The 27,058-nt window shown below is 42.4% G+C and overlaps 2 long non-coding RNA genes across 2 annotated transcripts; one reads left to right on the forward strand and one right to left on the reverse strand.

Annotated features, from left to right (window-relative positions):
* Positions 1 to 556: 556 nt before the first annotated feature.
* Positions 557 to 23,820, reverse strand: LOC135964531 (uncharacterized). The gene is made up of 4 exons (XR_010577014.1): positions 23,618 to 23,820; positions 4,866 to 4,983; positions 4,059 to 4,183; positions 557 to 1,002 (listed from the first exon to the last, which is right to left on the reverse strand). It is a non-coding gene; the product is annotated as an uncharacterized lncRNA (long non-coding RNA).
* On the forward strand, positions 23,253 to 26,745 carry LOC107130683 (uncharacterized). Its single transcript, XR_001493132.3, has 2 exons — positions 23,253 to 23,379; positions 26,521 to 26,745. It is a non-coding gene; the product is annotated as an uncharacterized lncRNA (long non-coding RNA).
* The last annotated feature ends 313 nt before the right edge of the window (positions 26,746 to 27,058 follow it).

Here is a 27,058-nt window from a genome sequence, read left to right on the forward strand (position 1 = left end):
GTGGCCCTGGTTGAGAGGTGTGACGGAAGGACTGATGAGGGACCCCAAGCCACCTGGGGCCAGAAGGGTCTTTTCCTCTGAGACCTGCTGGGCCACTATCTGTTAGCTGGGTTAGTGGGTCTCCTCGATAAGCATCCACGTGGCCCATGGCACACTGAGAACTTGACTCCCTGTCAGGCACATAGGCATTCCCTGTGTGTCTGTCTCAGGTCTTTCAACTGGCATTGCATTTGATTTCTTTTCAGCCTTTGGTTAGTATTCTCACTACAGTAGGAAAACATGTGAGGTGACCTCCACACAAATACACAGGACCATTAGAAATAACATCAGGAGGAAGGACCAGCCAGAGGAAGAGCGGCAGATGATGCCAGCAAGCGTCCATCTGCAGGCTTCCCTGGGCTCCGGTGGCCAGCGTGCTCTGTCTACCTTTGCATGATCGCCTACAAATTAAGTAGCTTAATATTTTTTAATTTTTATTTTAAGATAGTATCCCTCTGTCACCCAGGCTGGAGTGCAGTGGTGCGATCACAGCTCACTGCAGCCTCAACCTCCCGAGCTTAAGGGATCCTCCCGTCTCAGCCTCCCAAGTAGCTGGGATCATAGGCACATGCCACCACGCCCGGCCAGGTGGCTTACTTTAGTGTTAGTTGGTGTGCTACTAAAGAATTTTGAAAATTATCAATGAAAGTGTAATATAGGCTGATAAAAGATTTAAAATGCTACATCTTCCATTGTTTGCAGAAAATTTGGAATTCCATGTTGGGAATTCTAGAGTGACTGTGGCCGCCAGCCCTCATTAGACCCTGAAATGAAGGAACTCAGTCCTCTGGTTTGTTTTTAACTTCCTTTCTGTTTCTTTGTCCCTCTCTTTCTGAGCCTGGCTTTTTTTTTTTTTTTTTTTTTTTTTTTTTTTTTCTGTCAATCTGTGTTTAATCCAAACTCCAGTACTTTTCCCTGTGCAAGTCTTCAGGATGTTCCTTGCTGTTGAGTCCAAGTATTTGCCTGTGAAAAACAGGGAAAATGGTATGTATCTTATGTTGATGTCACTGGGTAAATTAAATGATGGCTAACTATATAAAATGTCCAGTGAAGTGCCTGGAAGAAAACGAGTTCTCAGCAGCTCTTAGGAGTCCGGGTTTCAGTCCTGATCTGCTCACTTCCACTGGACTCCTGCTGGCACTCTGGGAGGTTAGAGGAGAGGAGAGCCATGCAGTGCACGGGGAGGAAGGCAACAGTGCCAGCTCACATCTGGCAGGCTTCAGTGGCCCTGGTGTTGGGAAGCCCATATCCCCCAGCTGCTGTAGTGTGCTGTGACCCACTTCACCCGCACCCGTCTACAGACCTGCTCTCGGGGTCCCTCAGCAAGAACCAACTGGGATTCAACGTTAGCTGAAATGGAAAAGTGATCTATCTCTACACTGTAGATGAGTAAAAGACAAAAGCCTCGTATTTAATGATATCAAAGCATGGTAAATTATTCAAAACATTTTATATGGAGTAGTTGTTTTGAATGAGGTCCACTTAAGGCTACTCGATAATATCTTAATTTGTATATGATTTCACCATTAAGTCTATCATGGTGCAACCAATAATAGCAAGCATTGGTTAAACATGTGCATTATTTGTAAGGGGATTCCATAAAATATATATAGTCATTAAAATTTTTTTCAGTAGGTAGCACATTCATAGAGTTCCAAATGCAAAATGTACAAAAGTTTAAATAATAATATATTCTTCCACTCTTGTCTTGATAAATTCCCTTCCTATGAAACAGCCAGTTCCATAAATTTTCTAATATTTTTCAGAAATAGCTTACATCTCTACAAAGTAAGTCAATTCATGTTCATATTCTTCCTTCTTTATATAAGTGGTAAAAATACTGTACATGCTGTTCTGCCCTTGTAACAGCAATATATTTTCCATATTTACACACAAATAATCCTTCCATCCTTTTTACGGCTGCATTATATTCTATTGTATGATATGCTGTATTATTTAAAAGTCCTTTAATGATGGATATTTATGATTGTCTCCAACGTTTTGATCTTACTAATGATATTATAATAACAAGTATGTGTATATGTCATCTCACATGTATTAGAGTATTTCTGTATGTTAATTCCTAGAAATAAAATTGCCAGATAAAAAAATACATGCATTAGTAATTTGTATGTATTTTGCCAAACTGCTTTTATAGAGGTACGACCGGTTAGCAGCTTCACCAGCAGCACAGAAGCAATGTAGACATGACATCCCCACACTTTCTCACTGACACACCATGTTACTCAATTTTTTTCCTCAAATATCCTTGTTCTGACCATTATCCAATGTTTGATCTCTATAAGAGAGGTGAAAAGCAATGTAATATAATTTTATTTGACATCACCTTATTAGAAGAGAGGTCAAGTCTTCTTTCCAAATATTTGAAGGCCATTTGTATATTCTTCCTTTCCCCCCCACATTTTCCTACTCTGTTTTGACCTGTTGCTTGTTAGTTTGTAAGTGTACTGTATTTATTGGAAAAATTAGCATTTTTCTGTATGTGAAATGCAATTATGTTCCCTAGCTTGTCTTTTTTTTTTTTGAGACGAAGTCTCGCTCTTGTCGCCCAGGCTAGAGGGCAATGGCATGATCTCAACTCACTGCAACATCCACTTCCCGGGTTCAAGCGATTCTCCTGCCTCAGCCTCCTGAGTAGCTGGGACTACAGGCAAGCACCACCACACCCAGCTAATTTTGGTATTTTTAGTAGAGAGGGGGTTTCACCATGTTGGCCAGGCTGGTCTCGAACTCCTGATCTTGGGTCATCCACCCACCTCAGCCTCCCAAAGAGCTGGGATTACAGGTGTGAGCCACCATGGCTGGCTGCTTGTCTTTTTTTTTAAGTACTCAGAGTGGTTCTTTTTTGTACAGACCTTTTTACAATTAAAATTGCTACAAAGTTATTTTTTCTTTTATATCTCCTGGGTTATATGAAGTAATTTTAAAAGGCCTCTTTCATTGGAAAATTATTAAAAATGAATTATTCCATACTTTTCAAGAAATGTATTGATATATATTCACATGGAATATGTATAAATATGTATATATAATTCACATGAAATATATATACAAATATACGTTCTGTATGAATTTTATTCTGATTATTAGGTGTGATATTTTCAATGAATCTATATAATACTGTTTTAAAAATTGTGTTACAATATATACAACATGAAATTAACCATTTTAAAGTGTACAATTCAGTGGCATTGATGGTGGCACACACTAGCCATGTGCACAACCATCACCACTATCTGCTTCAAGACCTTTTTCATCGTCCCATGAAGAAAATCCATAAATTAAGTAGTCTCTTCCCATTGCCGCTTTTCTCTAGCCCTAGGCAACTACCAATCTGCTTTCTTTCTCTATGGATTTGCTTATTCTGGGCATTTCATATAAATGGAATCATACAATAATGTGGTTCTGGCTTCTTCGGTTAGCACGATGTTTTCAAATTTCATCCATGTTGTAGAATGTGTCAGTACTTCTTTTTTCATGGCTGGTTAATATTTACTGGTCTGAATATGTCACAGTTTTTGAATCCTCTCATCAGTGGATGGACATGAAGGTTGTTTTCACCTATTGTGGATAGGGCTGCTGTGAACATTGGTGCACAAATTCTCGCTGGAACACCTCTTGGCAGTTCTCCTGGCTGTGTACCTAGATGTAGAATTGTGAGATCATATGGTAATTTCATGTCTACTTGTTGAGGAACTGCTAAACTGGAATAGAAGGAACTTTTCAGAGCCTCTATTCCCCCGAGATGTCACGGGCTGGTTTTTCCTCCCAGGCTTTGGGCATGTCTGTTGTCCGCTGCAGCTGTTACTCTTTGCTCCCAGCAGCAGAGGCTTGCTCACTCACTTCTGCTGTTCTGGGAAGCCCTGTCCTCTTAGCCACCCGCTGAGTTAGACAAAGCAAGGACAAGCCCTGTGACCCGGGAAATCCTCATCGGGTCAAAACAGACACAATTCCCTGAGATCCCGGTCCGGTTTGCTTCCTTAGAGCCCAGTACTCACCCCAGGCATGGGAGCAGCCACCTCGCCAAGGAGGGCAGTTGAGGCTGCAGTGAGGGTCTTGGTCGCCTCTGTCCTATCTGGGCTTTCACTTGGTTGCTGCAAACCATTGACTATCTCCCAGCATTCTGAAAGGTTGATTTGACATTTTTTGTAAATTTTTTAAAAAATTTATTTGTATTTATTTATTTATTTATTTGATACGGAGTCTTGCTGTTGCCCAGGCTGGGGTGCAATGGCGTGATCTCGGCTCACTGCAACCTCCGCCTCCTGGGTTCAAACAATTCTCCTGCCTCAGCCTCCCAGTAGCTGGGGTTACAGGCACGTGGCAGAAACCTGGTTAAATTTTGTATTTTTAGTAGAGACAGGGTTTCACCATATTGGTTGGGCTGGTCTCCCACTCCTGACCTCAGAAGATCCACCCATCTTGGCCTCCTAAAGTGCTGGGATTACAGGTGTGAGCCACTGTGCTTGGCCTTTTTGTCATATTTTTCTGTGTTTTTAGGAGGGACAGAACCCCAGAGTTCCCTACTCTTCCATTTTTGCTGTACAATTTTTTAAAAATTTGAATAACTTCTGTCCTGTAGTTGTAGACTAACAGCAAAGTAAAAATGTTGCTGTGGTTGACTGTTCAGCTGCACGCTCTGTCAGGCTGGCAGCTCAGCAAACCCTCACAGGTGCTCGATAATTACAACCCTCGGAACTTATGAATGAGCCCTTAGATCATCACTGGAGGTCAGTGAGATTTTTGGCCCCATCATCAGTTGGGGATTTAAGCTCAGAATGCAAATTACCTTTGAGATGTCCTACCTGAAGGGGGCTGCCGGCTGTAGGGTCCCCCTTGTACCCGCCTCCTCCTTCTTGTCTCCTATGTCATGTGAGGCTGGCATTCCCATGCATGATTCCAGGCTTGTTCATCTACACAAAACTTTTAATACAATTTTGACAAAAAGCATAGAAAAGAATGACTTGCCCTACTGAATACCGAAATGAGCCATGGACTAACTATGATATTTCAAACAATCCATTAGCGGCTGAGAAACAGACAGAAAAATCGATGGCCCCGCACAGACAGTGGAGAAACAGGCTGAGGAGCATGTCCAAGTTTGTATGGTCAAGAGTGTGCCTTTCAAGTCTGTGGGGAAATACATAGGGAAAAGCAAGACAGGAGTGTATTTCATACCACAGGGCAGAAAGATTCCAGACTTATGTGGCAGGAATAGAGTTATCACAATGTGAGGTTACATGGGCCTGTGGGGCAAAGGGCTTCCTAAGTATGACTTCTAAGGGAGAAATCATAAAAGAAATGCATGAATAATAAAAAAGGATACATTTTCTATGGTGAAAGAATATCATAGAAGGCAAACTGCAAACTGTGAAAATATATTTGCATCATATGTCAGATAAGGGTTTTATACATAGATATAGAAAAAATGTCTCGTGGTCAGGCACGGTAGCTTATGCCTGTAATCCCAGCACTTTGAGAGGCTGAGGTGGGTGGATCTCCTAAGGTCAGGAGATTGAGACCAGCCTGGCCAACATGGTGAAAACCAGTCTCTACTAAAAATGCAAAAATTAGCTGGGTGCGGTGGTGCTTGCCTGTAATCCCAGCTACTCAGGAGGCTGAGGCAGGAGAATCACTTGAACCGGGGAAGTGGAGGTTGCAGTGAGCTGAGATCTTGCCATGGCAGTCCAGCCTGGGGGACAGAGCGAGACTCTGTCTCAAAAAAAAAAACAAAAACAAAAAAACACACACACACAGAAAAGAAAAGAAAAAAATATCTCACATATGGATATGTGTAAATATTAAGTATATGTAATCAAAATATATTTATTAAATATATATGTACATATAGAAAGGAAATGATAAATCTACAACATAAAAATTAGTAAAAGACAGTCAAGCAATTTATAAAAGAGGAAAAAGAAAGACCAGCAACTAATAATGGAAAACGTTCAATCTCATTAGTAATCACAGAAATACAAAAAAAATCTAGTGATGAGATGCCATTTCCCTTTACCAAATGACACAAGTAAAAAGAACTGATGGCACCCGGTGTTTTTGGGAAGGTGGCACATTTCTATACCACTAGGGGTATTGTAAATTCGCACAACTTTTGTGAAGGATAATGTGATCGGAGGCATCAAAAGCCTTAACATGTTCACTAACATTTTACCTGGCACTTACACTTACAGAAAAATATTCTAAAAATTGATTATTGATTTATGCAGACACTTTGTTGTGATGACACCAACTATAGTGCAGGCTAATTACAGCAGGGAAAACTTGAAGAAACTTAAAAGTTGAACATTTGAGTTTAATTGGATCAATTGTGAAATATACATACCATTAAAAATGATGCCATTGAAAATGATGTCATTTTAAGTGTTTTTATTGAAACACATGTTCTCAATACATCATGAAAAGGGAAAAAGAAGTTTACAAAACACTGTATTCAGTAAGACCACAAGACCCTCCTTTTGTAAAATGTGTATTTATGTGTACTAATAAACATATGATAGTGTATTGAATCATACTATTAAGTATATGCATGGAAAGCTGCCTGAGAGAGAAAACTCCAAAGTGCACTAAAATGGATTCTATCTGACAGGTTTGCTTATGGGTTATGTTTATGTTCTTTTTGCTTATTTGTTTCTGATTGTTTTATAATATGTATTTGTTGTGTAATAAATCTAGAACCAAGTGCTTATTTAAAAAAATAAAGTCCTTGAAAACTCTCCACTGTCTTATGAATTAGGTGAAAACTCCCAGGACTGTCACTGAAGGCTTTCCACAATGTGTTCCCAAAGTTTGTTTCCAGTTTTATTGTCTACCATTTCTCTTATAATGAAATCGGATCATGTTACTTCCGTGATTAAAACCTTCAGTGGTTTCCCATCGCATTTGCAGTGGAATCAGCCTCTACCTGCTGTGTAGCCCCCTGGTCATCTGGTTTGCCTTCTGCTCCACCTTATCTTAAGCAAATCTCCCTTCTGCCTGCTTCCACTACCGTGCTGGCCTGTCAAGAACAGGAATCTTGCCTCACACAGAGCCCAGCCAAATGCCGTATTCTCCACTTTTTATCTGCCTGGTGCCTGCTAATTCTTAAGGTAACTTTCTCAGTGATGTTCCCCTGATATCCATCTCAAAATAACCCTTCTTTGCCCACGTGAGCTTTCTCTTTCATAACCATCTGTTTTTATTTAGAGCAATTATTTAATAGAATCACTGTTACAGATTTTTTAGTTTGTTAACTTGAAACATACCTGTCTCTCCCGTTAGACTTTGCTATGTGAAGGCAGGGACCTCCATCTGCTTTTTGAAACCACTAATATTAGACACTATTCTAATATTATTATTATTAATTATTATTAATAATATTAGACACTATTCTAAGCTAGTGCTTAGAATAGTGTCTGATATTTAATAGACATTTACACATTTAATGGACTTAGTGAATGAACAAGCTCTGCTTCAGTCAAGCATAATCATAGCATTTGAACACATATCATAATCACATACCTAAATGCTATTATTATTCTCTCCATCTCTGCCTGTCAAGTTCTATCTATCCTTGAAAGTCAACTCTAATTCTATTTATCCTGTTGAAGCTTTTTCAGATCTGTAAATGGTGGGAGGAAGGGTGGCAGATTATCACCAGAAAAGAAGAGAAGTGAGTTATTGCAAACATGCTAAGTCAGACATCTGCAGGAGTTACGATCCAGTGAAGGGCAGAGAGTCCCCAGCGTCTGGAAGAGAGGTTGGTGGAGGGTGGAGATGGGAGGATCAATGGCAGAGTTTATTGCAGCCTGAGGGGTGGGTGGAGTGGGTAAAGGCAAAAACAGAATGAGAAGATGTAAGGAGCACCCAGGAAATTTAAATTATCTTGCCATGGCCATATAATGTCATTTCATTTAGTAGTTTAAGTTTTAGTAAAAGTCATGAGATTAAAAATATTTAATTATGAGATTAAAAATATGTGAATTGAGGCTTCTGCTTCCAGGAAGTTGCAGTGGACATACTTTTCCCCGTTCCTTCATCTAAACATAACTAAAAATGCAGGACATTATACATGAGCCAATCACAAGAAGACTGTGAATGGTGGAGAGAAGGCAAACCTACTATGGGTCTTGGGACAAGAGAGAAGACATAGTCATGAATTCCCTGGGTTTTCTTTTGGCCCCATATATCCTAGACTTGGAGCTGAAGAAGCCAGGAAACTGGAAACAGTAATAGGCTGAGACCAAAAGCCCCAAGAGAAGCATGCTGTCTCCAACCAAAGCCAGGAAAAGGGCACCAAGGCAGAAAACATCAAGACAACACTGCTTTATTGTAGCCAAATGCCACTGAGCAAGCTGGGCCCAACCCTACTCATGCCAGCAAGGGCTGAGCAGAGAGCCTGAATTCTTGCACTTGGCAGGCTATAATGAGGCACCTCCACATTCCTGCCTGGATGGTGTCAGAGGAGACCAAATAGGATTCCTGAACTTTCACTCTTGCCAGCTGGTAATGAGCCCCTGCCACCTTGGGTCAGTGGGACCATGTGGAGAGCCTGGACTTTCACTCTCACCCAGCAGTAATGAGGCACCTCTCTCTACCAGCTGGGGTGGTATCAGAAGAAGCCTGGTGGAGCATCAGGACTTTCACTGTGGCCCAAAGAGAATGAGGCCACCCCCACCCGACTGTGGTGCCAGTGGAGATCATAGGTAAAGTTGGAATTCCCACATCTGCCTGGCAGTGATGAGGAACAACCCCCCTACCCTGCCCTCAGGTGCCAACAGAGATGCTGTGAAGAACAGGAACTTCTACTTCCACCTGGTAGTAATGAGGCTGCATCCTGCCCTCTTTCCTGTGAGAGTGCTGACCAAAAAAAAAAAAAAAAAAAAAAAAAATTCAGCTAAATCAGAACACCCAGGCTCGAAACACGAATATCCCCACTAAGAGAGGAAATATCACTTGAACCTGAAAATTGCCCACCATTCAAAAACCCAGGAAGATCCTAAACTGAAGGACAAAAGACAATTTAATAGATACCAATACCTACACTACAGACAGAAATATCAGAATTATCTGAGAAGGGTTTAAAGTAGCCATGACAAAAATGCTTCAATAAACAATTTGGACACACTTGAAAAAAGGAAAAAAAAAAAAAAAAAAAAAAAACTCAGCAAATACATAGAGAAGAGCCAAATGGAAATGTCAGAACTTAAAAATAAAATAACTGAAGTGGATGGGTTCAATAGCAGAAGGAAGGGAGCAGTGAAAAGAATCAGTGAACTGGAAGAAAAAATAAGAGAAATTAACCAATCTGAACAATAGAAAGAAAACAGAGTGAAAAAAACGGACCCAGCCAGGCGCGGTGGCTCACGCCTGTAATTCCAACACTTTGGGAGGCCAAGGCGGGTGGATCACAAGGTCAGGAGATTGAGACCATCCTGGCTAACATGGTGAAACCTCGTTTCTACTAAAAATACAAAAAATTAGCCAGGAGTGATGGCATGTGCCTGTAGTCCCAGCTACTTGGGAGGCTGAGACAAGAGAATCACTTGAACCTGGGAGATGGAGGTTGCGGTGAACTGAGATCGTGCCACTGCACTCCAGCCTGGGCAAGAGTGAGACTCCGTATCAAAAAAAAAAAAAAAAAAAAAAAAAAAAAAAAAAAAAGACCCATGGGAATATAACAAAAGATCTCACATTCATGCTATCAGAGTCCAAAAGGAGAGGAGGAGAAAAAGGGTGAGGCTGAAAAATGCACTTGAAGGAACAATTGCCCAAATCTCCTCAAATTTGGCAACAGAAATAAATCTACTGATTCAAGAAGCTGAGATAACTTCAAATAGCAAACACCTGAGACACGTTGTAATTAGACTTCTGAAAACTAAAGGCAAAGAAAAAAATAGTAAAAAGTAGTCAGAGGAAAACAACACCTTACCCATAGAAGAGAAGCAACTTTAATGACGAAGAATTTCTCATTAGAAATCATGGAAACCATAAGGAAGTGGCAGAATATTTTTCAAGTTTTTAAAGGAAAGAACTGCCAACCCAGTGAAAATTTTCTTCAGGAATGAGGGGAAAACCAAAACATTTTCAAATGAAGGGAGACCAAGAGAATCTGACACCACTAAACCTACCTAAAGAATGGCTAAAATAAGTTCTCCAAACAGGATGGAAGCGATAAGAGAAGGAAACTCAGAGCATCAGGAGAAAAGAAAGAACATAGTGAGCCAAAATATGGATATATAGAATAGGTTTTCTTTATTGCTTTGAGTTTTCCAAATTATGTTTGCAATCTATAGAGGAAATATTTATGATACTTAGTTTATAAGTGTAACGAGACACAAAGGGAGGCAGGATTTCTGTAATTTAATAGGTAAAATGATGGCACCAGTAAGAGCGTGATAAATTTTGTGTATATAGTGTAGTACCCAGAGAAACCACTTTAAAAGTTTTACCAAAAGAAATAAATACCATGGATAAATAAAAATGGAATTATAAAAAATGTTTAAATAAAAGTCAGAGGCAGGAAAAAGGAAACAGTAAGAAAAAGCAGAAAAAAGCTGAAAACAAAAAATTAAATGGCAGACCTAAACCCTAACATATCAATAATTAAATTAAATATAAATGGTCTAAATATTTGAAAAAAAAAACAGAAATTGAAAGAGTAGATTAAAAACTATGGCCAACTATATGCTGTCTACAAGATACGCATTTTAAACATTACTGTATAGGCAGATTGAAAGTAAAATAATGAAAAAAGATATGTCATGCAGATACTAATTATAGAAGACAGAAGAGGCTATATTAATATCAGATCAAATATGTCTCAGAGGAAAGACAGAGAAGGAAATTATGTAAAGATAAAAGGGGCCAATCTACCAAGAAGGCAAATATACCAAAAATGGAGTTGAAAAATATGTGAAGCAAGCAGATAAGGCTGAAAGGAAAAATAGATAAATCTTTAACTATAGTTGAAGGCTTCAATACCCATCTCTCAACATTTGATAGAACTAATAGAGAGAAAATTAATAAAGAAACAAAATAACTCAACAATACCACCAACCAACAAGATCTAATTGACATATGTAGAGCTCTCCACCCAACAACAGCCGAATCCATATTCTGTGCAAGTGCCCAAAAATTATACAGCAACATAAACCATATCCTGGGCTGTAAAACAAACCTCAACAGGTACTGGAACTGAAGTGATACTGAGTGTTCCCCTGCCATGAATGGATATAACTAGAAATTAAAAACAAAAATATAACAGGAATATCTCCAAACACTTGGAAATTAAAAAGCATGTTCTAAATAGGTCAAAGAAGAAATCAAAAGTGAAGTTAAAAAAGTACATTGACTTCAACAAAAATGAAAATACCAGATATCAAAATTTTTAGGGCTCAGTTAAGGCAATGCTGGAATGGAAATGTATAGCACTACATGCACACATTAGAAAAGAAGAAAATGTTAAATTGGTAACTTAGGATCTCATTCTGGCCAGGCACGGTGGCTCACGCCTGTAATCCCAGCACTTTGGGAGGCCAAGGCAGGCAGATCACAAGGTCAGGAGATTGAGACCATCCTGGCTAACACGGAGAAACCCCGTCCCTACTAAAAATACAAAAAATTAGCCAGGTGTGGTGGCGGGTTCCTGTAGTCCCAGCTACTCAGGAGGCTGAGGCAAGAGAATGGCTTGAACTTGGGAGGCAGAGCTTGCAGTGAGCTGAGATAATGCCACTGCACTCTAGCCTGGGCAACAGAGTGAGACTCCGTCTCAAAAAACAAACAAACAAACAAACAAAAAAGACCTCATTCTAAGAACCTACAAAAAGAAGAAGAGAAAGGAAAGCCAAAACCAACAGAAGAAAGAAATACTAAAGATAAAAGCAGAAATCACTTGAAATTGAAAATGGCAAAATAACAGAGAAAAATCAATGAAAGAAAGAGCTGATTCTTTGTAAAGATCAATGCAACTGACAAACCAAGCACCACTGATGAAGAAAAAGGAAAGAAAACACAAGTTACCAACATCACAAATGTCATTGTCACAGATAAGTAGGGACATAATTTAGACTCTACAGGTATCAAAAGGATAGTAAAGGAATACCATGAACAACTCTTCATACATAGATTTTGCAACTTAGATGAAATGGACCCATTCCTCAAAAAACAACAAACTGCCCAGACTCATCAAATATGAAATAAATAATTTGAATTATCCTATCACTATTAAGCAAATTGAATTCGTAATTGGATTCACGAAAAAAAATCTCAGGTCTGGTGATTTCACTGGTTCAGTTGACCAAATGTTTAAAGAAGCATTAATATAAATTCTGTAGAATCTCTTCCAGAAAATAGAAGAGGAGGGAACACTTCTCAATTCATTTCATGAAATTAGTATTATCTTTATACTAAAACCAGAAAAAGAGAGCAAAAAAGAAAAAAACTACAAACCATTGTCCCTCATGCATACAGAGGGATAAAGGAATATAAAATTCTTTAACAAAATTATTAGCAGATAAGATGTAGCAATGTATCAGAAAAATTGTACACTGTCACCAAGAGGGTTTTATTTCAGGGATTTAAGACTGGTTCAATATTCAAAATCAATGTAATCTTCCTCAACAACAGAACAAATTTACAATAGCATACATATGATCATGAAAAGCATTTTGCAGAATTCAACAGCCATTCATAATAAAAACTCTCAGAAAAATAGGAATAAAGGGAAATTCTCTCAAGTTGATCAAGAATGAGCCTGTACAAAAGGCCCATAGCTAACATTATATCTGAAGATGACAGAAAGACAGAATGCTTTACACCAAAGGTAAAGACAAGGATGTTAGCTCTTAAATCTCTTACTCAGAATAGTGCTGAAAGTTCTACCCTGTGTAATAGTCAAGAAAAAGAAGTAAAAGACACACAGGTTGAAATGGAAATGAAATTGTCTTATTTGCTGGTTGTCTGTGTGTAAATGCTCAAGAACCTACTGTTAAACTCTCAGAATTAATAAGTTACTTCAGCAAGGTCATAGGTAATATGCTTAAAAATCAATAGCATTTCTACATACTAGCAGTGCACATGTGGACAATAAAATTTTTAAAAATATCACTCACAATCAATCAATCAAAAATGAAAATTCAAGACTTGAATGATAAAAAGTACATATATTGATGAAAGAAACCAAAGAAGATCTTAATAGAGAGACTGAGTTCATGGATTGGACAATTCAATGTAATAAGAACGTCAGTTCTCCTAAAAATGATACACAAGTTTAATGCAATTCCTATAAAAATCCCAGCAAGCTGTTATCTAGATAGCAACAGGATTCCTCTAAGATTTATATGGAAAGGCAAAGAAACTGGAATAGGTAAAATCATTCTGAAAAAGAATAAAGTAGGAGAAATCAGTCCACCTGCTTTCAAAACGCACCACTCAGCTAAGTAATCAAGACTGTGGGATATTGGTAGAAGATTGGGCATTTTTATCAAGGCAAAAGAGTAGAGAACCCCAACATAGACCAACACAAATATGCCCAACTGATCTTTAACAAAGTAACAAAAACAATCCAAAGGAGGAAAGATAGCCTTTCCAGCAAATACTGCTGGATTGATTGAACATCTACAGGCCAAAAGATAATGTACTCTGGACTGTCTTACACTTGTACAAAAATTAACTCAAAATATATCACAGACTTAGATGTAAACTCTAAAATTTTAGGAAAAAAATTGGAGAAAACCTTTGTGATCTAGAGCTAAGCAAAGAGTTCTTAGATTTGACACCAAAGAAAATATGACTCATAAATAGAAAAATTGGTAAATTGGACTTAAAAAGTTTTTTTCTTTGTGAAAGATCCTGTTAAAAGGGTGAAAAGACAAGTTACAGGCTGAAAGAAAATATCTGCAAGCCGTGTATCTAACCAAGGGCCACTGTCTGAAATTCATAACACCTATAAGCCTGAATAATGGAAAAATGAACAACTAAAACATAGACAAAAGAGAGGAAAAGACAATTTACTGAAGACGATATATATATGTGTCAAATGACCACATGGAAAGAGGTTCGTCATTATCTGTTAGGGAAACAGTAGTTAAAACCAATCTCCCAGGAATAATGATGCTGAGTGAAGAAAGGCCATCCCAAAAGTGAGATCTGTTTGACATCCTGAAGTGACAAAATTACAGAAACAGAAACTAGATTAGTTAGATACTGTTACACATTGATCAGAATAGCTAAAGTAAAACACAGTGACAACACCAAATCCTGGCAAAAGTTCAGAACACTTACACATTGCCTGACAGAACATAAAATTGTACAGCACAGCGGATTCTTAAGAAGCTAAACATGCAGGTGCCTTGCAACCCATAATGTGCACTTCTGGACACAGATTCTAAGAAAATGAAGGCGTACGTGCACATGAAAACCTGTATGGGAATGTTCATAGTGCCTTATTTGTAATAGTCACAAACTTGAAACAGTAAAGATGTCTTTCAAGGACTGAATGACTTAACAAACTGGGTCAAGTCCACACCATGGGACACAAGTCATAATTAAAAGGAACTAACTATTCACACACACAACAATCTCCCAGGATGAATCTCCCAGGAATAATGATGCTGAGTGAAGAAAGGCCATCCCAAAAGCGAGATCTGTTTGACATCTTGAAGTGACAAAATTACAGAAACAGAAACTAGATTAGTGGTTGGCTTTTATTAGGGAGGTATTGGGTGTGACAGGTAAATGGATATGTGGCTACATAATGTCAAAACATGGTGTCCTAATATCAGAAATGTCTGTGTCTCCACTGTACCATGTCTGTATCATGCTCTGCTATCGTACTATGGTTTTGCAAGGTGTCGCAATGGCAGAATCTGCATGAAGGGAACAGGTATCTCTCTGCTGCGCTTCTTACAGTTGCATGTGAATCTACAAATTTCACAATAAAAATCTGGTCAAAAATGAATAGTATATAAAGCTTTATAAACAGATTAGGAAATTGGGCAGAAATTTGGACATTGTCAATTTCCCCTCTGAAGCTGAAAGTAGATTGTTTTGAAAACATATTAATAAAAGAAGCCAAACATTAGATTCATGAAGAGATTCTTGGTCAATTTCAGAAAAATCCAACTTTTTTTGGCAGTCACAGGACCCTTCCTTCCCTTTCCTCACATAAGGGTTCTGCCGTGGTCCCTTTACCTCTCTGTAGCAGGGTGAGGGATATGAAGATTCTATAACCAAATGTTTCATTTCCCCCTCACTTGTTGACCACACTTCTGGCAAATCAAGAAAGGTATCAGAAGAAATTGACTTTGTGGAGTTTGCAAGTTTATTGGGGAAGTGTTAATAAAAGTAAGTGTGGAGGCCAGGCACGGCGGCTCACACCTGTAATCCCAGCACTTTGGGAGGCCGAGGTGGGCGGATCACGAGGTCAGGAGTTCAAGACCAGTCTGGCTAACATGGTGAAACCGAATCTTTACTACAAATATGAAAATTAGCCAGGCATGGTGGCAGGCACCTGTAATCCCAGCTACTCCGGAGGCTGAAGCAGGAGAATCACTTCAACCCGGGAGGGGGAGGTTGCAGTAGGCCAAGATTGCCGCACTGCCCTCCAGCCTGGGTGACAGAGCAAGACTCCATCTTGGGGAAAGAAAAAAAAAGGAAGTGTGGAAAGTTTGGGATCATCTCTTAAAGAACAAATATGAAAGTGACAGATACGGTAAAGCCTGGAGCATATAACAGCCTGCTTACTCTGAGTGGGTGTGTGTTCTCAGCTCAAGAATAGTTGTTCGTCGTTGCTGGAGGGAGAGGGGTTTTCTTGTAACAATAACAACAATAACATCAGTCATCACTTACTGAAAGAAGTCCTGCTGTGTCCCACAGCAACAGTAGCTAACAGTTATCAAGAGATCATTCCTATCTAAGTGCTTTACACTTATTAACTCCTTCATCTTCATAACCACCCCATGAAGTAAAGACTTTTTTTTTTTTTTTTTGAGAGGGAGTCTCGCTCTGTCGCCCAGGCTGGAGTGCAGTGGCGCGATCTCGGCTCACTGCAAGCTCCGCCTCCCGGGTTCACGCCATTCTCCTGCCTCAGCCTCCCAAGTAGCTGGGACTACAGGCGCCCACAACCGCGCCCGGCTAATTTTTTGTATTTTTAGTAGAGACGGGGTTTCACCGTGTCAGCCAGGATGGTCTCGATCTCCTGACCTTGTGATCCGCCCGCCTCGGCCTCCCAAAGTGCTGGGATTACAGGCGTGAGCCACCGCGCCCGGCCGTAAAGACTATTATGTTTCTCATTTTAGAGATAAGAAAACTGAGGCATAGAGAGGTTGAGTTATTTGCTGAGAGTAACTAAGGTAGTAACTGGTCAAGGTGAGTTGAACCCAGGCAGTATTTTGGAGATTCTAGAAAAGTCTTCCATTCCTGTTGGATGTCTGTAGAACGTGTGATACGATGTGAGTTTGGATTTGTCACTGAGGTGGGCCTTACATTGGCATTCGGTGTGTGGCTTCCGCAGGCAGCTCTGTGTGGATCCAGGATTAGCATCAGCTCTTTCTGCTGCAAGCACAGGGTCGCGTCTCAGCAGCCGTCCTGCAAGCGCACCTATTCAAATACACAGCCATACACAGAGCTCTTTGTCTGGAGAAAAGGATATAAAAGTCAAAGTACTTTTCCTGCCAGCTATTTGGTTGATCAGGATGGAATATATTGTATTGTAGGACACAATTCAGATTTGTGAGTTACTTCCTCTCACCCTCCCCCGGCTGCTGAACACACACTTTTTCTTCTGACTTTTAGGAAGTGTTTCCTGTGCAACCACATCTCACTTTTTGCAGCATCTCCCACAAGACCACCTGGCTCCTTCCCACACCGTCCTCCATCCAGAGTGCAATTCTTAGGTCCCCTAGGGTGGCATTCTTTTCACAGACATGATTCCAATCATAAATTTTTGCAGAGGTGTTCAGTGCAAATGGGACAGCTCCATTTCAGTGGCTGGGGGCAAGTGGGGAGCAGGGGAGTTTCCTGAACCCTTTGCCCTTTTTGGAAACTCAGTGAGATTCTTTTAATCGTCTGGATGACCCTGTGTGTCAAAGGTACAGGTAGCATGTGCTATCAGATCTATTGGTGCCTGTGTTCAATATGCATGTATAAAACTAAAATATTTACTTACCCCATCGTTCTGTTTATGACAATGGGATCAGCAGTTGAGCCCTGGTGGCATTTAATGCACTATTGGGGAAATGTTAGTTGCAAGTGCATTGCATTCTTTGCTTGCTGTCTAGCCTGAATGTCATATTTTTATACAAAATCTTTTTTATTTACTTACGTTTTTATGTTTTTATTTTTATTTATTTTTGTGTGTGTGTGATGGAGTTTTGTTCTTGTTGCCCAGGCTAGAGTGCAATGGCATGATCTAGGCTCACTACAACCTCTGCCTCCCGGGTTCAAGCGATTCTCCTGCCTCAGCCTCCCAAGTAGCTGGGATTATAGGCACCAGCCACCACACCTGGCTAATTTTGTGTTTTTGGTAGACACAGGGTTTCACCATATTGGCCAAGCTGGTCTCAAACTCCTGACCTCGGGTGATCCACCCTCCTCTGCCTCCTGAAGTGTTGGGATTACAGGCATGAACCACCATGACTGGCAATGAAATCTTTAGGTGATAGACACACTTTATGTATCATACATCTATAATATGTATTTACACATACTCTGTATCTTTTCTTCTCTGTTTGGATAAGATATGTTTATGCTAACCCACATTAGCAATGGGGCTGCCGATCCCACAGCTTGCAGAAGCTACTGGAGCATGGGCAATAGGACCAGTGCTGGGCGTGGCTTCTCCTTGCACCAAGTCCTCTGAGTGGCAGTGCCGGCTGGTCTGGCGGGAGTTCTCAGGCTGCTGAGCAAATGCTGCTGCCACATGACCCTTCCTGATGCGCCTGCGAATTCCTTCCTTCTGCCACTTCATTTTGGATCCTCTCACTCTGATTTTTGCTCAGCGATGAATTGAATGGCCTGTCAGTGTTTTCCAGTGGAGATGAGCTGTTTTCCACCCTAAGACATGGCTTGTGTAAACTAAATTTGCTTTAGTTTCAAAATCAAAAGCGAATGGGCCCACCTTTGTGGTGGGAAGGTAGTGGGCACGGGAAGTCAAGGAGCTCCCTGAGAAGGCTCCCATGTCACTCCTCAAACAGTTTCTCAAAGGCTTATTTATCCTAGGCTGTCATGGATGTGTCAGCAGGGATGGTTTGGACACAGCTCTAATTCAGAGACCATACAAATAAAAAAAAGTTCTTGGCCAGAGTTAGTTTCTGAAATTCCTCCCTCAGTTATTGAGAATAGTTTTACTTTAACAAGCATTCCTTTCCCTCATAGCTCTGCTTCTCATTTGGCCCATCCTCTTGTGAAGTCATAATTTTGTGTTTATGATACAGCAGATAGTGACCAAGATGGAAACGATTATAATATCTTGGGTGCCCAACATGCATGTTTATAGCAGCACAACTCACAACTGCAAAAATATGGACCCAACCTAAATGCGCATCAATCAATAAGTGGATAAAGAAAATGTGGTATGTATATACCTTGGAATACTACTCAGCCATAAATGGACAAAATAATGGCCTTTGCAGCAACCTGGATGGATTTGGAGACCATTATTTGAAGTAAAATCACTCAGGAATGGAAAACCAAATATCATATGTTCTCATTTATAAGTTGGAGCTAAGCTATGAGGATGCAAAGGCATGAGGATGATAAAATGGGCCAGTTGCGGTGGCTCACACCTATAATCCTAGCACTTTGGGTGGCTGAGGCTGGTAGATCATGAGGTCAGGAGTTCAAGACTAGCCTGTCCAACATGGTGAAACCCTGTCTCTACAAAAATAAAAAATTATCTGGGTGTGGTGGCAGGCACCTGTAATCCTAGCTACTTGGGAGGCTGAGGTGGGAGAATTGCTTGAATCTGGGAGGCGGAGGTTGCAGTGAGCTGAGATCGAGCCATTGCACTCCAGCCTGGGCGACGCAGCAAGACTCCGTCTCAAAAAAAGAAAAAAAAGAATGATAGAATGGACTGTGAGGACTCAGGGGAAAGTGTGGGAGGTGGGTGAGGAATAAAAGAAAGACTACACATTGGTGCAGTGTACACTTCTCAGGGCGATGGGTGCACCAAAACCTCAGAAACTACCACTAAAGAACTTATCCATGTAACCAAAATTCACCTGTACCCCCCAAACTATTGAAATTTGAAAACAAATCACAGATGCCCAACACTAAGGATGGACTGCCATGCAGGACAGAAGTAGAGATCTGCTCCACCCTCAGCCACAGCCACTTGTCCTCTTCCCCACCCTGTCTTTTGCCAGATCAGCTCAGACAAACCAGTCTGCCTGCACTCCATCGTATTCTTACAATTTGCCAGTTGTGGCCTCAAAAGTTTATACAGCAATCTCTGGACCAGCTGTTAGCCATTGTCTCCCAGGGCTCTGGGATTCCTCTGGGAATAAAATGAGGCCAGTCTTTCTGGGACACCTTTCAAGCGGGGAACTCTACAGCAGATGCGCTCATGGGCGGCAGCTGGAGGAAGTCTGGCAGAGATGACAGTACACGCCTCTGAGAACAGGAATGGAGCCTAACCATGTACTTGGATGGCTCAGAAAGAAAAGAGGATTTGGAAGGAAAGAGGAGGGATATTCTATATTTAAGACTAACCTTGGAGGGAAGCTCACACAGGAAGAAAACTATGGCCACCAAAATTCCAAGTTACTAAGCTTTTCAGGGGATGTCTTAGCCAACAAATTTAACCTTTTGAACAATGCTCTTTAAAAGAAAACAAAAGAGGAGATGTTCACAATGTAATAACAGGAACAATGAGATTTTTGCTTGCGTGTACTGTTCTTGAACTTGATCTCATCCCGCATTACTGTTCCCACCACAGTGGGTGACTGAAAACCAAACCAGGCTGCTGCTCTCCTGGCCCTGAGGGTTCACGGGTGCTGGTGTTGCCAACTTCTTAACCCTTCTCTGTCGAAACCCGAAGTGGCTGGATGTCTCTTCTGTCATTTCAGAGGAGGGAGGACTTAAACCTCATGGGCATTTTCACTGAAACACAGAAAGCTCTGCTTTTCCACAGAGGCTGGGCTTTCTGAGCACATGCCCCACAGCTGTCTCAGATATCTGGAGCCGTCTCAGTTTTTCACAGAATCATCTGAGTTCCGTAGCATATGAGCAGGATTGGGAACCAGCCTTGGAAAACCTTTACTTCTTAGGTAAATGGAAATTAGTGTGACTGCATGTGAATAGTCAGGGCTGAGCTAATGCAAACTGACCGACCTTCTAGGCCAGTGTGGCTCAGTGTTTGCAGGAAAGTTCTGCCTGAAACCGTCTGATGAGGGCGCATGGGAAAGGCAACACTGATTTTGCCCTCACATGGACTTGCATTAGAGAAAATAACAGCCCTGATCTGAGAAGATAATTTTGAGGCATGAGAAAACTGAAACATTGTTTGGCAGATTTGTTTTCTGCATTTTCCTTTTCGTGTATTTTAGTTTAAGTAAAAGTTAGGGGTTAGGAATCTATCCTGTTGCCCGCGGGCTTACTTTAATCAAGCGAACACACACTGTCTCTGTCTTGATGGAGCCTGTGTTACATGTAATTGGGGGGTAAAAAATATAAAGAACTCTTGGGTTGAAGAATGAGGACTTTGAGCTTAGGACCACTGCAGTGTTGTAAACTATAATCCTTATTTCTGTGCAAAAAGTCACTCATAAACTCTATAGAGAAGGTTGATATTATAATAACACTCGGTGATAGGCATTCACCAGCAGATCACAGCCTGCATGGCTAACAGGACCCAGGCTTGCCATTTGAGAAGCGTTAGCTGGGAGGAGTTCCCCCAGGCAAGTGCTTGGTTCTGGAGCTGTCAGGGTCCATTTGCTGCGGGTCCATTGCTGTTGTGATCCATATGCTTAGTGTCTTCCCGAGAATCTGCACAGCCCAGAGTTTTTGAAGATTAACGAATGGATTTGATTTCCACTTTGCAAAAACATTCCCTCAGTGGAAAATCGTTTTTGCTTTCCCATTAAGTGCTATATGGAAGAGATCATCAAGTCTCCTTCTGGGAGTTTGCAAAGGAGAATTGTTAAGAGTTCAGTCAGGACAGAGTCAAGACCTGCATCCCTGAGGGTGGGCTGAATTTTCCTCCGCGAGGTGGCAGGTTTTGAATAATTCTAAATGCAGTTGGTGTCATTTTCACTGGGTGTTATGTCTGATGGTCATAAAGGATTCAAGGACAACAACTTCAAATAGGGAATTAACGCCATAACTGCCAGCCCGTCCTTCCCACAGGCATGCTAACAGGCAAGATGGCCGGCAATTGTGGAAAACAGTCTCAAATGGCAAAAATGCAGTTTTGAGGCTGTTCCAGATAATTGCTGCTGGAGAGTTTAAGCTTTTGGTAGAAACTGATTTCATGGGCAGATGCTACTGTGGAGCCAGAGGTAATTTAGGTCTGAAAATTGGCCCCGTTCTGAAAGTGGTTGCTGTGGATGATTTCAGATAAAGAATCCACTCTGCCAGATTGGACAAAACCTATTGGAGTATCATATCTGTTGCAGTCTCTCTTTACTATTCCTGAAGATATGATTCAGCTAATTAGAACTATGCTTATATGAGATTAGTGTATTGAATGGCGCTTTGTCTTTTGCCCCAAGATGACTTTTTTTCCACTCCGTCTGGTGGTCTTCTGGGACTGCAGAGCAAACCAGTGAGAACAAATGTTGTTTCTGTGTGCACGACTGTCCAGGCAGGTCCTCCCGTGTGGAGGACCCGTGGTGGAGGGTGTCAGATGAGGTTTCTGGGATGATGCGCCAGAAGGGCCTCTTACCATGTCGACTCCTTCTTTGAGTCCAAGATTTTTGACTTAAGCATTAGTGTTTATCTTCACAGTAGTCTGATTTACAGTGGAGATTCTGAGTAATAGTCTAGCCTTGATAAGTCACTGAAAGATGAGACTCCGGGCTCTCTGATGGATGAAGGAGCAATGATAACGTTAGACTGAGAGGCAGGAAGAAGCCAGGGTTTGGGAACCTGCTTTGATAGAATTGCGCCTGTGGAGAAAGCCAAGTCGCCAGGCCTTGTTGGGCACAGCTAGGTCTTTTTTACTCTAGCCCCTCCAGGCTTGGGAAACACAGCCCTCTCCTCCTATGCTCTCACACGGGAGCCCCCAGCCCATCCCACTTGCACATCACGACCAGCTCCAGGGTCGAGCCTCTCCCCTACAGCCACTGCTCCTGTTGGAGTTCAGCCTGCATGGCCTCTGGCCTCCCTGCATTGGGGCCTTTTATCTATTCTCATCCACTCTACTACCAGTCACTTTCAGCCACCTCAGTCCAGCAACTGGTTGCACTCATTGAGGACAGCAGCAATGACAGCAATGGCTAGTGCCCCGTGCTTGCTTCCTGCACGGCAGGCACCTTCTAAGCACTTTACACATGTTGAGCAATTTCTTCATCCTCCAACGCTAGTATTATCCCCATTTCATAGATGAATACACTGAGGGGTGAAGTCACGTAGATAGATAGCACTTGGTAAGTTGGGCCTCAGGTCCCGATGTCACACACTCTAGTGAACCAAGTTAGTTTTCAGCCATGGGTGGCCATCCCACATCCTCTAGGAACACCTGAGACAAGCCTATGTGTTTCCCTTTCCTTCTCAAATAGGCAGCACATCGGCCACAGGCAGCCTTGGACAAGAAACTGGAGTGCTGATCATCGCATTGCTCCCTCCCACCCTCACCCGGGGCCAGGAGCCCTGGCTGAGAAAGCCTTGGCCCGGATGCTAGACCTCAGCTTCTTATCCTCCCCCACTCCCAAGGGAACAGAGATGGTGAATAGATTCATCTTGAGTTCCACCCTGGAGGACTGGCTGGGCTGTGGAATGTGTGTGGAGGAAGACCTTGAGGTGAAGTCTGCCCTGCGCCCAGTAGGGGAGATATTTGCCAGCCCCGCCTAAGGGCAGTTTCTCTGATGTTTCATTTTCTGTGCTCTGTGAGAATCACTGAACACATGGCCAGCAGTCTTCAGGGCATTTCTTTTCCCTGTTGGAGAGACGCTATTATTACGCTATTATTGGTCCACAATGTGCTGACGCAGTGGTCCCGGCGTAACCCTCCCCTCCACACTGACTCGAGCATTGGCCTGGCATAGGCAAATGGCTGAGCCCTTCTGGATGAATTCAGGGCATCTCTGAGGACTGTGGACCTGGCCCAGCCCTCCGCAGGGTGTAACCCTGCTCTCGGGTGAGCTTTCATTCACTGTGGAGCAGGTGAAGGGCCCATGGTCACGGGCACCGTCTACTTATCTGACACTGTAGTTCAGTGTTCTAGAGAAGGGGAAATGGGCCAAGTTGATCAGTTCTTACACAGCAGAAGGCGTCACTGCTTGTACTGAGATTTCAAAACTGTTACTGCCTCATTGATTCTGCAGTTTGATGTCTACCTTCTCAGTTGGAAAATAATGGACTTTCATAACTCATAAATGGCTTTATGAAAACCATTTCTTACTGTGGTAGCAGATGAGATGAACAGCTGACCGAGAAGGCATGACTGGGCAGGTCCAGGGCCAGCACTCCAGCCTCGCACACTGCAGACAGGGTTATGCAGCCGTGGTCTCTTGACCACGCTGCTCTTCCATAAAGACTCCACAAACAGCTGCAAAATCCAAAGGCTGGCCACCTTCTATGCCGATGTCGTGACCCCAGAATGCTAGCAAAGGGGAATCCAGGCACAATCTTCAGCTATTGTGCATCCAAAAGCGATTATGGAAATGATGCTGGTAAATCTCAATGACTTCCACATTGCCTGGCGCCATTCCAGAACTGCACGGCTCCTCTCCCTCCTCTGTCAGGCTGTTCCTTTGGTATCCTGTCTCTGTGGGGCTCTGACAATACGAAAGTGCAGAGATATGAAATGTGGAATTGGCATTTCCCCCATAATTATCTCTCAATCAGACATTATTTGAACAAGATTCCTTGGCCTTGGAGAGGGGGCTGGTGGAAGTCTCCGTGTAGACCAATCTTCTTTATTTATTTTTTTCCCGTTGCTCTGCTGAACCTGTGCAATACCATGGCTTATATGTGCCCATTGTCCTTCTAGTTCTTTTCTTCCCTAAAAAATGTTTTCAGGCTTCTCATCCTTTAAAGTAAATAGCATTTTAAATGTTTCTCACAGTTGGCAAATCTCAGTTTATATTCAAGGTGTAGAAGTTCTCATTCCAAACCATTTGATCTGGAAACAATTCTTCACATCTTCTAGGTAAACATATGCTAGCCTTTTGTTAACTGTTTACTTCACCACACCGTTTATTTTTCTTCAATTGCTCCACAAATACTAGGTTTTATACAGCGTCCAAATTCTGTGCATGCTCTTTCTCTTTGGTTCCTCCTTTCTCTCTTAGAAAGCAATCATGGGTGGGTAGGTAGAAAGAAACTACCCTTGGCTCCTGTGAGTGGCTTGCTCCTCCAGCACCAGGTTCTAGCTAACCATAAGGTTCCCGGCAATGACCAGGTTCAGCCAGCATACCACCGAGCACACGGCGTGCCAGTGGCCTTCCCTGGCTGCAGTGTCTTCCTTGCTCCATCCCTCCTTTTCCTTTTCCTTCACCCCTGGGCCACCACTTGGGGCTGTGTGACCTTGGGCAAGGTATTCCCCTTACCATATTTAAATGGGAATCATGGCAATACCAGCCTCAGACAGTTGTCCTGAGGGTTTTAATGAGCATATGTACACAGAACATTTATTATTTATTTATCTTTGGCTCTGTTGCCCGGGCTGGAATGTAGTGACACAATCATAGTTCACATAGTTCATGGCTGCTTTGAACTCCTGGGGTCAAGGGATCCTCCTGTGTCAGTATCCTGCGTAGCTGGGCCTATAGGTGTGGGCTGCCATGCCTGGCTAATTTTTTTATTTTAGACGGAGTCTCGCTCTGTCGCCCAGGCTGGAATGCAGTGGCGCGATCTTGGCTCACTGCAAGCTCTGTCTCCTGGGTTCACGCCATTCTCCTGCCTCAACCTCCCGAGTAGCTGGGACTACAGGTACCCGCCACCATGCCCTGCTAATTTTTTTGTATTTTTTAGTAGAGTTGGGGTTTCACCGTGTTAACCAGGATGGTCTCAATCTCCTGACCTCGTGATCCGCCCACCTCGGCCTCCCAAAGTGCTGGGATTACATGCGTGAGCCTCCGCGCCTGGCCGCCTGGCTAATTTTTAAGTTTTAGTAGAGACCGGGTCTTGCCATCTTGCCCAGGCTGGTTTCGCACTCCTGGACTCAAGTGATCCTCTTGCCGCAGCCTCCCAAAGTGTTAGGATTACAAGTGTGAGCCACTGTGCTGGGCCACAGAGAATATTGAGGCTAGTCTGGTGTGTGGCATGTGCTGTTCAAGTGTTTGTGATGATGCTCTTTATTACCATGGTCATTTTCTATTTCAATTTCTCCATGGCACTTATCACTAGTTAACAAACTATAGATAGTTCCTTACTTAATTGTGTTTATTGTCTGCTCCATTAGAAGGTAAATTCCGAGAGGGGCCCGGTGGCTCACGCCTGTAATCCCAGCACTCTGGGAGGCCGAGGTGGGCAGATCACAAGGTCAGGAGATCAAGACCATCCTGGCTAACACGGTGAAACCCTGCCTCTACTAAAAATACAAAAAATTAGCTGGGTGCGGTGGCGGGCGCCAGTAGTCCCAGCTACTTGGGATGCTGAGGCAGGAGAATGGCGTGAACCCGGGAGGTGGAGCTTGCAGTCAGCCGAGATCTCGCCACTGCGCTCCAGCTTGGGCGACAGAGGGAGACTCTGTCTCCAAAAAAAAAAAAAGTAAATTCCATTAGGGTGGAGATGTTTGTCTGTTTTGTTCACAATAGCATGTGGAGTCTAGAGGAGATATCTGGCAGGTGCTCCACAAATGTTTGTGGATGCAACAGGTACCACCAGGCTGTATAAAAAAACAGTTTAAAAGGCCCAGCAATTTTGAATAGGGTTGTGTTAGGAATGTCATTTTGGGGGCCTCCTGTTTTTGCAGACCCACCTTGGTACCTAGGATGCAGACTTCTTGGGCTCCAAACCTCCAGGACAGGGAAAGGCTTGAGGTAGCTATTTGGAGCTAGTTCCCAGTGAAGTGTTTGCATCACTTGGAGTGTGGGCTGGAGGAATAGGGACACAGGGACCCCAGACCAAAGCCACGCAGGAATCCAGAACTCAGCACTAGGAAGAAGGACTTGGGGGGAGCCAGATTCTAGGAGAAATGTGCCATGTATCTATTCAAATCAGCTACAGGAGGTGAAGGCAACAGCCCTTTCCCTGGAGTTGTTCAGAGTTGAATAAGGTTAGAATCCAATAATGCAACAGAAGAAAAAAAAGCTCATCTATCACTGATAATTCCAATAAAACTCTGCACTCTCTTTGCAGAAAATGCATCTATGAGCATCAATTCACTGTGTCCTGCCCAGCTTCAGGGCCTCAGAGGCATCCTAAAGAGCATCCCGGGAAGCCTTAGAGCCATGGGCTCCTCTGCTAAGAACTGGTGATGTCACGCAGGCCGGAAGCTGACAGTTTAAGTCAATTCACTCTCCAAAAATGTTACACCCCTGCTGCGCATTGAGCTCATTAAAGTTGGCGAGTTGAATGAACTAATGTTCATGACTCGCTGTGATGCAAATGTGCCTTCAGAAGGGGAGAGGGTCCTTCCTTGGGGGCTTCCACAGACTTCATGGAGAGCAATGCTGTAAGGTGATGACCCACTTTACAGTCCAGAGGGGATAGAGGGTGGGGACAGGGAGATGGAGGCTTTGTCAGAATACCTGGCACACCTCCTGGGCAATTGGAGCTCAAGTCTGTATTTTGCGAGAAAGTCACGCAGAGCTGTAGCCCGGCGAGTTGCATTAGTCGGTGCAACAGCGGGGAAGACGTTTCCAAAGAAAGTGCAGTCTTGCCTTGCATGTGGAGA

The sequence above is a fragment of the Macaca fascicularis genome, chromosome 8, assembly GCF_037993035.2.
Source record: "Macaca fascicularis isolate 582-1 chromosome 8, T2T-MFA8v1.1".
Taxonomy (NCBI): Eukaryota; Metazoa; Chordata; class Mammalia; order Primates; family Cercopithecidae; genus Macaca; species Macaca fascicularis.